Source organism: Phodopus roborovskii, unplaced genomic scaffold (genome assembly GCF_943737965.1).
Source record: "Phodopus roborovskii unplaced genomic scaffold, PHOROB, whole genome shotgun sequence".
Taxonomy (NCBI): domain Eukaryota; kingdom Metazoa; phylum Chordata; class Mammalia; order Rodentia; family Cricetidae; genus Phodopus; species Phodopus roborovskii.
The window spans coordinates 2060481-2073729 of NW_026126470.1; positions in this window are offsets into that span (position 1 = coordinate 2060481).

Sequence of the window (13249 nt, forward strand, 5' to 3'; positions counted from 1 at the left end):
TTACTTATTTATTTATTTATTAGTGTTGAGCATTAACCCAGGGCATCACACATGCCAGGAAAGCAGTCTGCCCTGGGCTCTCACCCCAGCCCATGTGAGGGCTTGCTTTAAACCTTTTGTTTTTTAGTTCTGTTTCTTTTCCTGGCATTTCAATAATACCTCTTCGAATTTCTTCATGTGTGAATTTCAGAATTCTAGGGCCTTCAATTAATTCCTTCCATCAGCTCCTCTCTTCATTTGTGATTTGTTCTTGATAATTTTTATTGATTGATGGTCAAGATTACCAATTCTTTCTTTCTACTGTGTGTCAAGTTAACGGAAAAATCTTTTGGTGATAAATTTGCATCTATGATAGGGGATACATTGGACAGTAGGATCGTCTTCACTGATCCATTAAAGGTGAGATTAGTGCAGAACTTTCTTCTTTTATTATGTTTCCTTTTTGTATTTTATGAAATAAACTAACAGTGTTTTCTTCCTAGTGAAGTAGTTTCCAAGCCTTCTTTGCCCCATCAAGTTTTTATAAATCTGGAAAAATTACTGTCTGTGAGGAAGACAGTTTCTTTCATTTTTGAGGTTGAAAACAAAAGATACCACAGTCAACCATATTAACCTTAGTGAATTTAGTGGCACTTGTGGCACAATTCAGGGTTATCCACTGTATTCAAAATGCTGGGCAAATAGTAGTACCATTTGTTTCCAAAACATTTTCATTGCTTGATACAACCTCCCTATATCCTTTAAGTAATCAGTCCTCATCCCTGCATCCCCTCAAAATTATTGAAGCCATCGCTGACTCTTACTTTGCATTTGCCCATTCTGAAGACTGTGTATGAAAAGAACTATATAATATGTGCCCTGGTTTCTTAACTTACTCTTTTAGACATAGTTGGACAGCAGTTACTTCCAACAGGGTGGTGGGGTTGAGATTTCTGAGACTTCAAAAGAAAGCAAACTGGGAGGAGCTGAAACTTGTAAGTTTCAAGAGCTCCCCCTACAGAGATATAGTAGCTCTATAACTTCTGGGGAGTGGGGAGACTTGACCTGCAGAGATTTCTGGGATTGGTTGAGTTGGCCAGCAAGTTCTGTAAATGCTGCAGGGGTGCAGTTGTTGTGAACTGTCACCATTGCTGACATGGGCTGTTTGTTGATGCAGCTGCTTTTGAGTTATCCCTTCTCATGGAAGTAACACTTCACATACATTCTTGTTCATAACCTCAGTAACTCATTGATTCATTGATTGATCAAGGTGGACTTGGGTGCAATTATTACTTTAGTATGTCATGGGTTCCCCTTTTGGTGTGTGTGTGTGTGTGTGTGTGTGTGTGTGTGTGTGTGTGTGTGTGTGTGTGTGTGTGTTGCATCTCTCCAGAAAAGTTTTCCATACAGAAGGGATTCATCCAAGGGATGAATCTATACCTCATTCTCTTTTGGTTATTATTTTATTTTTGAGATGCAGAGGATCAGGGAGTTTGTTGTGAGATTCTGTCTCTTCATTCATTTTAATAGTTATACCATTGTTTGTATATACCATAGCCCACATAACTATTTATCCATGACAGAAATTTGGGTTTATTTCTAGCTATTATAAATGTTATTATAAAGAATAATGGACATTTTTTTGTGTGAACATATACTCTCATTTCTCTTGGGTGTATAAGATTATAAAAGGAAGGATAAGGGTTTAGTATGGAAAGATCAGACAGACAAATCCAGCAAGACAAACTCAAAATTCTGAAGCTCTGTGTCTGGCATGTGGAGCTCATGATAGGATCATCCAGCTTCCAAAGGGTTTGTGTATTTCCACTCACCCCAGAATCCAAGTTAATTTCATCACATAACTTCTTTCTTTGGAGGCTCCATGTCAAACCTGAGTTCTCCTTGGCAGATGTCTCAAGGGTTCCAACAACTCCAATATCCTGGGTCTTCATTGAAACTTAAGCTTCATCCTTACAACTTTACAGAAATGGTCTTGCAAGGTCTCCTTGTAAGAACTCTGGTCCAACATCACCATCCAGTTACGGTAGATCTCTGACACCTTGGAGGAAGATCTCATGACCTCAGTAATCTCATGAGTTCTATATCTGTAAAAACAGTACCACATAGATGATGCTCCCAAATTCTACTGCCAGCTTGAGATGGAACCTTCCTGCACTGGACTCAACCTGTAGTTTAGTATCTTGGTTGACCTCTGTGGTAAAACCACTTTTCAAGGTGGCTATTTTTGAGCAGGAAATCTCAACTGGAAGATGCTCAGTTTAGGTTCTTTCCTTTCAAATAATTTTTCAAATGAGTTTATATTTTTACAGCATAGATGTTTAGATAAGTTGTTTCTTGTCCCTGAAGAGCTTTCCTGTTTCCCAATGTTAAGTTTGCTCTTTTTTAACCTTTTAATTATTTTTTTTTTGAGACAGGTTTTCTCTGTGTATCTTTATAGACCAGGCTGGCCTTGAACTCACAGAAATCTGCCTGCCTCTGCCTCCCACATGCTGGGACTAAACGTGTGTGCCACCATGGCCCAGCTAAATTTGCTCTTTTATAGTGCTAATCTCTACCATCTATAGATGTTATCTCAACACCAACATTGTCTGCAACTTTAAATTCTCTCCTTTCCCAACCAAACAAAACATTTTTATATTTTATTTTTGCTTCTCTTATGTTTTCTCTGCTATAGACTTAGACAAGAACAGACAGCTTTAACTATGACACAACTCAAATGCTCTTCTATCTTTATATATCTCAGCAAGACAAAAGGATCCATTACTTTTTGTATTCAGCCTCCTTCAAGTTCTCAGAACACGGATGAATATGCCCAGATTCTTTGCTGCAATGTAATATGAATGGTTTCTAGCCCACTTCCCTGAGTTGGGCCTCCACTGTGTGTGTTTCTCTCAACACTTTCTCGGAATGTTGGTTTTCCAAACTCCCATCAAGATGGCCCATGAAGCCCTTATAGCACTGAGGGCGTTGCTAGCCACAATTTCCAAACTCCCACATCCCTTTTCCATGCATGTTCTACAGACAGAAGAGTCAAATGGTGAGGTTTATCATAGAAATACCCCCCCACTTCTTTGTACCAATTTTCTGTTTTAGTTATTTTTCTCATTATGCAATAAAATGCCCAATTTAAGAAGGAGAATTTTGTGCTGGAGCTTTCAGTTTTAGAGGTTATAGTCCACAGCAGTAAACAAGGTGTGGTTGGAGTATTAATGTCTGGTCACATGGCATGTCCAGAGTGGAAGAAGAGACAGATGAACACTGATGGTTAAGGGTTTTCTCTCCCTATTGTGCCAGATCATGGAAATGGGCTGCCCAGAGTTAGGTAGGGTAGGTCTTTCTACCTCTATTGAGATTTCTCTCCAAAGTGATTCTTGATCTGTCAAGTAGACAAAACAAAACATAATTGTCTAGGAAGTCACTTTTGTATTTATATTGTAGTATCAAATTGACTTAATTGAAAATAATTTTTATAAGCTTGGAGGATTCCATGGCTGGTGAGGTTGACCAAGGCCAGAGACAAACATGCCAGGCAGACAAAGCTTAGTGAGAAATTTTATCAGAGAGGGGAAGGAGGGGTAAAGAAAGAGGTAGAGACACAGAGACAGAGAGAGAAGAGGGAGACAGGAAAAGTCCTGTCTGCCCCAGCAGGAAAGAATGAGAGAGAGTTAAGTGGGCAGAAGTCTCTTTTAAAGAGGTGCGTTGCACCTGAGCTGATCAGGGTACTGCCTGATTTCATTCTGTCAGGTGAAAAGGGGCAGGCCAGCACAATGCCTGAATCCTTACATTTAGTATTTTTATATTTATAGCTTTTCTTAGTAACACATCTCTCATGGACCTTTACTTTCCATTTTATTTTTCTTTAAAACAAAATGTGATTGCTTCTCTTTCTCCATTCCTTGATTTTCTTTCAAAATCGTAATCTGAAGACCTAATCTATATTTTTAAACACTCTAATTACATGTATTACTATGATTTTGAGTTTGTAAAAATTCACCTTTAATTGGATAGTTTTTATGTAACAAAATGTCAAGAGTTTTTAAATTGTTTATGTTTATTATGTCTTAGTGTAAATACCTTTATTGTCTGTGTCTTCACTTACTATATATAGTACAGAGTTGTGTGTACAAATAATATTTTTGAAAAATCAAATACTATGACTTTTTGTATTTATTATTAATACTTTTGACTAATTTTTTCTTTATTTCTTTATAAGTCTATTTATTTTTTTTTTGTTTTCCTCTGGTTATTTTGTTTGTTTTTATTACTATATCATTTCCTAATTTGTCATGAGTGATTACTAGTTACTTTTCTGTTGCTGTGATAAAACACCAAGGGCAAGTTAAAGAGAGTTTATTTCAGCTTATGGTTCAGAGGTGTTAGAGTCCATCATGATGTGGTGGAGGCATGGCAACTGAGACAGAAAACTAAGAGATCCACATGCAGGAAACAAAGACAGGAAACTTTCAAAGACCTCTCCCAGTGACATGTTCTCTAGCAAGGCTGTGCCTCCTAAATTCTCCCAAACAGTAGCATCACCAACCTGGGACCAAGTGTTCAAATGCAGGACATTTCTCACTCAACCTCCATGGATTCTCTTTGCCTTCAAGCAATATATTTTTGAAATTAATTTTACACTTGAAGTATTCATATTTAATTGATAATCTTTTTTTCAGAACTGGGAATTGAACTATAAGGTCTCATGTATGCCAACCAGGTGCTCTACCACTAACCTCAACACATTATCTAGGAAGTTTAAAAATATTTGTGGTTATTTAACATTTCTATCCTGATGATGACAACATTCTCTCCCCATTATGACTTCTTCTCCACACCCTTTAATTTTTCTTTAGGTTTTAACTTATTTTCAAACAAAATATCTCAAGTTTAGTAATGATTAGTTTATATTTGTCCATCTATTCCTTAATGATTATGCTCTCCAATATTGTAACCTTTGCTTTCCAATAAATTTACCTTTCTTACTGACTTATTTTTATTGTTTAATCATACCCTAATTTAATATATTGATACAGTTATGATTAGGAATGAGATGGAAGTAAATGTGCTTTCTTTTTAATTATCTGGGAATTTCACACACAAATACAATGCGTTTTGATAGTATCCACCCCTTACTCCCTAATCCAGACCCTTCTATGTCTTTCCTCCTATGTTCCTCCTTCATCTTTATGTCCTCTTGTATTCATTTTATGAACAATATATTGAGTCCAGTTAATGTTTTCCATGTGCACATATAGTGCTGACCACTGTAGCAGAGGCAGTCTACTGAGGACCATATTCCTATAGAATATTTTCTCTGTGTCCCATTGCAGTGATCCACTAACTACTTTCCAAATAGGAGTGGGAGCCTTGTGAGCTCTTCCTCCATCCACACTGGGATGTTGACTGGTTCAGTCTTGTGCAACCAGCCACTTGTGTTGAGTGCAACATCCCCATTATGTTCAGAAGACACCTTTTCCTTTCCTCCCTTCCTTCCTTCTTTCCTTCCTTCCTTCCTTCCTTCCTTCCTTCCTTCCTTCTTCTTCTCCTTCTTCTCCTTCTTCTCCTTCTCCTTCTCCTTCTTCTTCTTCTTCTTCTCATTCTTCTCCTTCTTCTTCCTCCTCGTACTCTTCCTCCTCTCCTTCTCCTCTTCCTCCTCCTCCTTCTCCTTCTTCTTTTTGAAGTTGTCTTATTTTGCCTTTGTACTTGAAGATTCACTTTGAGCCCATTATCAATTGACAACCATATTTTTGTAAAATATACTTAGAAATTAACCCATGCTTCCTAATCTTTTCCTTTTATATTAAAAAAACTGTGTCATGTTTAAATAACTCTTTCATATTTCTTATACCTCTTTATCTTTCTGCTGTGTATTTGGAAGGGTTTTTTTCACACACTAATCACTTTATTAATCTCTCTTTGATTGTGTTCCATACAAAAAATATACAGCTTATTGAAATAAAGGAAAAAATTGCCTTTTCTCATTAAAAAATAGTTTAAATTAATATTTTTCATAACCATCCATTTTGGTGAGATTGATTTTAACATTATTTTTTGCCTTGAGTGAATTTGTGTCTTTCTTTATTTAAGTTTAAAAATGTTTGATAAATTTGTTTTCCAGGCCCTTTTTTCAAATGAAACTTCCTTTTTCTCTTTTTCTAATAGGATGCAATTTTCTCTACCTGGCTTCTTAGACATTTTATTCAAAACTAGCTCTTGTAATGGCATTTTGGCATTTATTTCTGTGGTTAAGATAGCAATATAATTTGTAATTTTGGTGTTGTGTCTATGACTGTAGCATTCCATAGACGTGCAACTCCACTTAAGCTGTAGCCCTAGGCTGTCTTTGAACAATGTTATTTTCAGCCTCTTTTTACAAACAGAGCAGCCCTTCCCTAGCTCTTGGCTTCAAGCAGTAAACCTGGCTCAGGTCATCTATAATTTTGTGGGGAACACATTTTGTTCCTGTACCTTGCAAGGCTGATTGCCTCCTTCTCAGAGCTTGCTTCCAATCACAGCATCCAGCTTGCCTCTGGCTTGAACCTTCCTTCTTACTACTTTGCAGGTAGTTTCTGTTTCTAATCAGCAGATATGTTTTTATTTATGTATATGCGTGTACCCACATTTAAAAATATGCACATGTACATTACAGTATATGCGTATGTGGATGCTCATACATGAATATACATTTAAAAAGGTAAAGGCATACTTCTAAAATATTTCTTTAGTGTGTTCCTAATGAAAGGATTTTGCAGAGCATATGTTTACATTATAAATTGTTTCATTTATTACTCAAAATAAAAATTAAAATTACAAGAATTAATTTATCTTGACTTAACCCTACATATTATCATACTCCTGTTAGTCTTTAAAAGTAAGAACTATGGCTAAAGATACCTGCCTACAGTATAGGTTGATTTATTTTCTCTCTTTCTAAAGATAACTTTTATCAAGGAGTTTTTGTGTTTATGTCCACCCCAAACATATATTTATTCATAATGGAATGTACTATCATCATAGTGTGTATATGTACAGATGTGTGTAGGTGTGGAGACCAGAGGTTTCCATCAAATGACATCCTCAGTTGCTTCTGAACCTGGAGCTCACTGATTTGTCTATACTGGCTGCCTAGAATGTCCAGGAGCTCTCTTGGCACCTCTTTCCCAGTGTCGGAATTCAACGTGCATACCGTGGTACCTGGATTTTTATGTTGCATCCCTCATATTTACATGAAGCACTTCATCAAATCCTCTCCCAAGTCCATTCTTTTAAAAGTGGACTAAAATTGTACTGTATTCATTAACATGCTTTTGCACAACAATTTTATGTCTTTGAGATTCCTTTTTACACAATTTTATCAGTATAATCACCTTTAAATCCTTCTTTTAAAGTTACTAGACTATTTAGATGTATCAATGGGTCATGCTGTTTAATTTTAATTTATACTGTTTCAAATGTTTTGTATCACTAAAATACAGCTACAATTAATAGCCTCATGACTGTTTTAGTGTAAATACTTGTAGTTTCTATGGGATGTACATCTAGAATTATGTTCACATACATTTTTCTGATGAACCATCATCTATAAAATTGTCAAACATTTTACCCATTTGTCAGATTGTTATACTCATAACATTTTCCCCAAACATGATATTTTCAGACTTAAATTATTTTTGATACCATCATGAACAAAAAATATTGCTTACTTAATTTTCATTTTCCTAATTATACTTGAAGTTAACATAGTTCAAACATTTATTGTCTGTAGGAGAAAATTCAGGCATGATCTGGTGGCCAGCCCACTTGGCACACTGTGCTTCTAAATAAGAATCAAGGCACACCATGCCCCTGAAGGCAGAACCCTGAATTCTGAAGTAATTGGTAGCTGGTCTGCTGAGTCTGCTCTCTCCATGTCTCCTTTAATATGCTTCTTCCCCATAGAGACCCCGGTGGTGTGAACGCTTACTATCGAATATGAGGTTGTGTGCTAACCAATCACAGTCATAGGTTTTCATTACACAGGTAGCTGCTCATATGCAATAAAGCAGACAGTGCTCCCTGAAAGCATCTCACAAGTGGTTTATCTCTGAGCCCTTTACTGACACACAGGCCTTTCTGTCTTGGCAGTGGGATGCCCCATTAATGATGAAAGATATCTAGTTGTATTTCCTCTTCTATGAAATATACAACACAATGATATTTTTGTTCAAATTCCTGCTCACTTGCTTCTTTTTTTTTTTTTTATCCCTAGGTATGCTTACACATCTACATATGTATACACATTTGCATATTCATACATAGTTAAAACCAATACCATTATATTATTTTTTACATTAACAAAGATGGATGTATGTTCTTAGTAAGATATGTGTCCAAGCTGGAATGAGAAGAAGGAAAGAACCCAGAAACGGGTTGTCCATTAAGTAGTCATGGATCAATAAAGCTGTAGATGTGAGTGGAGTAATGGGTGGGGAGGGGGTTAAATTTCAAAACATTGTTGAGAAAGAGTTATCAACCTTGGAGGGCAATATTTTAAAAATTTTGTATTTGGCATAGTATCAAACTACCTTCTTCATATTTATGTTCATTATAGGCAGCTGTTACATGGAGCCTTTATCAAAGAAGCCTCTCTATGCTGTGAGACTCTCTATGGTAGTCAATGCAGACATGAGGCTGCACAGAGTACTGTAAATAAGGGGTAGGTGAGTCCTCAGCCCTGAACATGGCATTTATATCATCCCCTCTAAGGCTAATAGAACACTGAAAAATAACAGGCAGAAAAAAAACCCCGTGAGATACAGGGAGAATGTAAGATGATGAAGAGACAGATGTGAAATGTCATCTTCTGGGTAAGAGACAAAGCCATTTCAGTCACAAACTTATGGCACCTACAGGTGCCTGCATTGGATCTTCACAAGAACGGGTCCTACAACAGTTAGCCATGGGTGGAGGGGGGACTCAGAAAACCTTACCCCTCACTACTGAACTATTTATTACTGATAGACTAATTAAGAAGTAGAGTCATTGTCTTTAATTGTATACTGGTGATCCCAGTGAGCTTCAGTGGATAAGTAGTTCTATCTGAATGGTCATATAGATGGCCCTAGTTAAACTGAACATGTAATAAAATAAAACTAAAGTAATGAATATGAGAAAGGGACTGGCAGGAGGGAGGGATGGAAGGGAGATTTAAAAATGTTGGAGAAAGGGTCATCAAAATGAATAGCACACGTGCATGCATGCACGCGCATGCGCGGGCGCGCACACACACAATTGTCAAAGAACAAAATTAATTTAAAATTTATATCTTGAGAATCTTGCTTAGGTGATTGGCAATAGATATAGGTGACTGATGATAATTTATATATCTTTATTACAGAATAATTACATGAAAATTTCATGCCAAAACTCAATTTCAAAGCTTAAGGAGACATTAAAATCAAACTGGCAAACTGCTAGGTGGGAGAGAGGCAGTTCTGTGTCTCAGTAAGCTGGTCACTCTCTTGTTCCACAGTGGATGATCACAATCTAAAAACATTTGGGCAGTACAGACTGGTCTTGATGGATAAAAATAATAGACACAAAGTAGGGAATGAGGGTGGATCTGGGAAGGGTTGAGGTACACATTATCAAAACACGCTGTATGAAACTTTCAAATAACTAACTTTAAAAATTCTTAAAAGATTGTTGCACATGTGCACAGGTTTAGTGAATGATGAAAAAAGATGTGATATCAGTAAGAAAGAAAAAAAAGAACTTGTAGCATCAGGAAATGAGATATAGGACATCATCTAAGACAACAGGGTACATAAAAGTTCTTTTGTTCATCTCTGCCTGTTGCTGGGTCTCATTTCCTACTCTCTCATTGTGTTTAGCTTTTGCTCTCCTCAAGAGACACTAGTGAAGGTATAAATATCTCTTGACCATGAAATAAACCTCCTAGCTCATGGTACAATACTGCGCCTGGAATGTAGTCTACTCGACAGATGTTGGTCGGACAGAAGTAGAAGTTAATGAAAAAATGAATGGAAGGAAAGCAGGCTGACAGGGATCAGTGGATAAAGGTGCTTGCTGTCAAGCCTGATAATCTGAGTTCAATTCCTGGAACCTTCATGATAGAAGAAAATAATCCATTCCAGCAAGTTGTCAACAGACAGACAGATCCCCTCACTACCACAAAATACATAGATATATAACTAGGCTTTAAAATGTCAGTGTAATTAGTAACCAGGACGCTTCCATCAGTCTTTCTGGGGACAGGAACACAGTGAGTGCTGTTTATTTTCTCAGTTGCTCCTCTCTGTTTCCCTCTCCTGATATTTTCTTCCTCTTCAGCTCCTCTCTGCAGTGACATTTATTGAACAATACCTTTATTTTCAATGTCTCTACTTTCCATTCCCTCTCAGACTCATTTCCAAATTCACTGCCTCTGTTCATGTAGAGAGCCACCAGTGCCATTCCCGAAGATGGCACCGGTTTCCTGTCCATAAGCCAGCAAGGCGCGGATGCATGATCCATGTCATGGGGTGACTATTACAAGCGTTGCGGGCTGCAACTGTCAGTAACGGACATGGCTCCTCTGAGCATATATAAGCAGAGCCCTTTTTCCTCCTCGGGGTCTTCCCTCAACTTGCTGTAATGAGCCACGCAGTAAACATAGCTGCAGAAGAATCCTGTTGTTGAGCGTCGTTCTTGCAGGCAAGGCGATAGCGCTCGACATGTTCACAGTTCTTAAATATCTCTCTTATCAGCACCATGGATAATCTCAACCCTTCTAATTGTAGACCTCGCCCTATGTGACCTGTCGAGGTAATCACACCTTCCTTCTCGGTATGCTTCACTTGGCTTTCAGTACCCATCATTTAGGACTTTTCTGCCATGCTAGAACCCCTCATTAGTTTCCTCTCTTCTCCAATCTCTTTATGTTGGAGTATTTCCCTATGTATGCTTTGTTCTCGTTTCTTTTCCATTCACTTTATTCCCTAAGCAATCTCATTGAGCCCCACAACATAGAATATCACCCACCTGATAGAATCTCCTGAATTTCTCTTGATGGACCATACTTAACTCTAGAGCCTTGGTTCCTGTTTATACCTGCCTACTTGCCAGGTCTAGCTGGATATCTAGTGGGTACCTTAAAGCCAAGATATCCACTGCTGATTGTAGGAGTTTTTTCTTCTCATTTTTGTACTATTTTCAGCTTTCATCAAGGTTTACAGCATCTTCAAGTTGCTTAGGTTAGTACCTGAGTTTCACTCTTAGCCCTTTCTTCTCCTATATTATACCTGTCTCTCATGAGATCCTATTGATAAAAATTTCAAATCATGCACAGAATTGAGACCAGGTAGGCAGCAAATTTGTGTGACAGAACTGAAAAAAATGTCAACTGTGTCTCAGGAGCTGTGACTCCTGGTGAGGCCTGGAGCTGGAAATGAGGGAGCTAAAGAGCTGCTAGCGGTGTCCCTTGGTGTTTAGAGCACTTTGTGGTCAAACAAACTCACGCTTACTGCTAGCTTCTTCCCACTGCACAAGAAGCTGATGAAGCAGAGCTCTTTCCCACACGGACACACTCAGGCCCTACAAACTCAGGAGACTGCAACTCCATTATATCATTTTCATTGTGGTTTTGACCCCATTCCCAAGCTTAAGAGGATCATGGGAAGAAATGCTCTAAAAGGGAGATCTAGTCTTCTATGGTTTGGGAGAAAAAGATAGGTCACATTAGCGCCATGAATATGTCACTCACCTCATAAATATTCATAAGAACGTCTTTAAAATGTACAAAACAGAACCCAATGGGATTGTTACCCCTTGTCCTTTGGATAAGCCTGCTGTAATACTTTCTCTTTGAGGTGTGCTGTCACTCGGCTTTCCTTTACTTCTGCTTAAAGAGTTTGTCTCTTGAATGAATTTTTTCTCTCTGTCCTTCAAGAAAACAAAAAATGAGAGGAAAATTTCACCTTGCAATAGCAATGTAACTAGATAGGATCTCATTATATAGACTACAGAGATCCATCAGCCTTCACCTCCCAGTGAGACATTATGTGTAATGACATTTTTCCGTCACATTTTTTATATTTTATTTATTTCTTGAGATTATAATGTAATTACACAATTTCCCCCTTCCCTTTCCTCCTTTCATGCCTGCTCATGCACCCTTCCCTTGCTGTCTTCCAAATATATTGCCTCTTTTTCATTAATTGTTGTTATATGTGTGTGCATGTATGAGCATGTGTATACATATATATGCCTAAATACATATGTGCGAGCTACTCAGTCTGTATAATGTTACCTGTATGCATATGACCATTTAGGTAACCAATTGGTGTGCTTTTCCCTGGGGAAGTTATTTCTTCTGCCCTCAGCATTCCTTAGTTGCTTGTATTTCTTTGTATCAGGTTGAGGTCATGGGCTTTCCCCATCCACTTAGCATGTCTATTGGTATTGTTCTTGTTCTGTTCATAGGGATAGAAAACCACAGCCAACTAAACTGCAGAGTTATGGAGCCCAGTCGCAACTGATACATCGACTTTAGTATTGCTCATTCATTAGTTGTCTTTTGTTTCCTGAGGAGTGCTTGTCACCCTCTAATAGAGATGAATTTCTCATTGTTCTTTAACATGCTACATAACTTATACATGATATGTTGGTTATGCTTAGTTTCCCTTTTCTTCCTCTGGAAGATAATTGAGTGCCTGGTATACAATAAGCACCCAATAACATCTGCTGACTAAATGATGCACTAAGTGGCAGATATGATGACTTCTAAAGCCCAAATATCTGAGACAACTTAGAACTTAATAAAGAATTCTAGATATGGGTATATGTCCACATTATCTGTAATCTATTAGTCATGATGCTTTACATCTTTTCAGTTACAACACTAATTTTTTCATCTTGTAAATATGATATATACTGTACCCTCTTAGAGTTGAATTATCCTTAGTATTATTTGGTAGATTGATTGTCGTTACACATTGAGTATTACTGACCCAACAGTGAAAATATCACCATTTAAGATAGTTTTAGTTGAACTCATGCCTGTAATTCCAGCATTTGGAAGGTAAAGGCAAGAACAGGAGATGAGCTGCAGACCAGTCTGAGCTACATACTAAGTTCCAGGACTCTCTGCTGCCTAGAGAACCAGCTTAAAAAATAAGAGAAAGCTTCAAAAAATAAAAAATAAATAAAAAGCTAAAATAACTTTCTTCTAGTCTTTCTCCACAAAGTATCTATTACTCTTTGAAAGACAAAC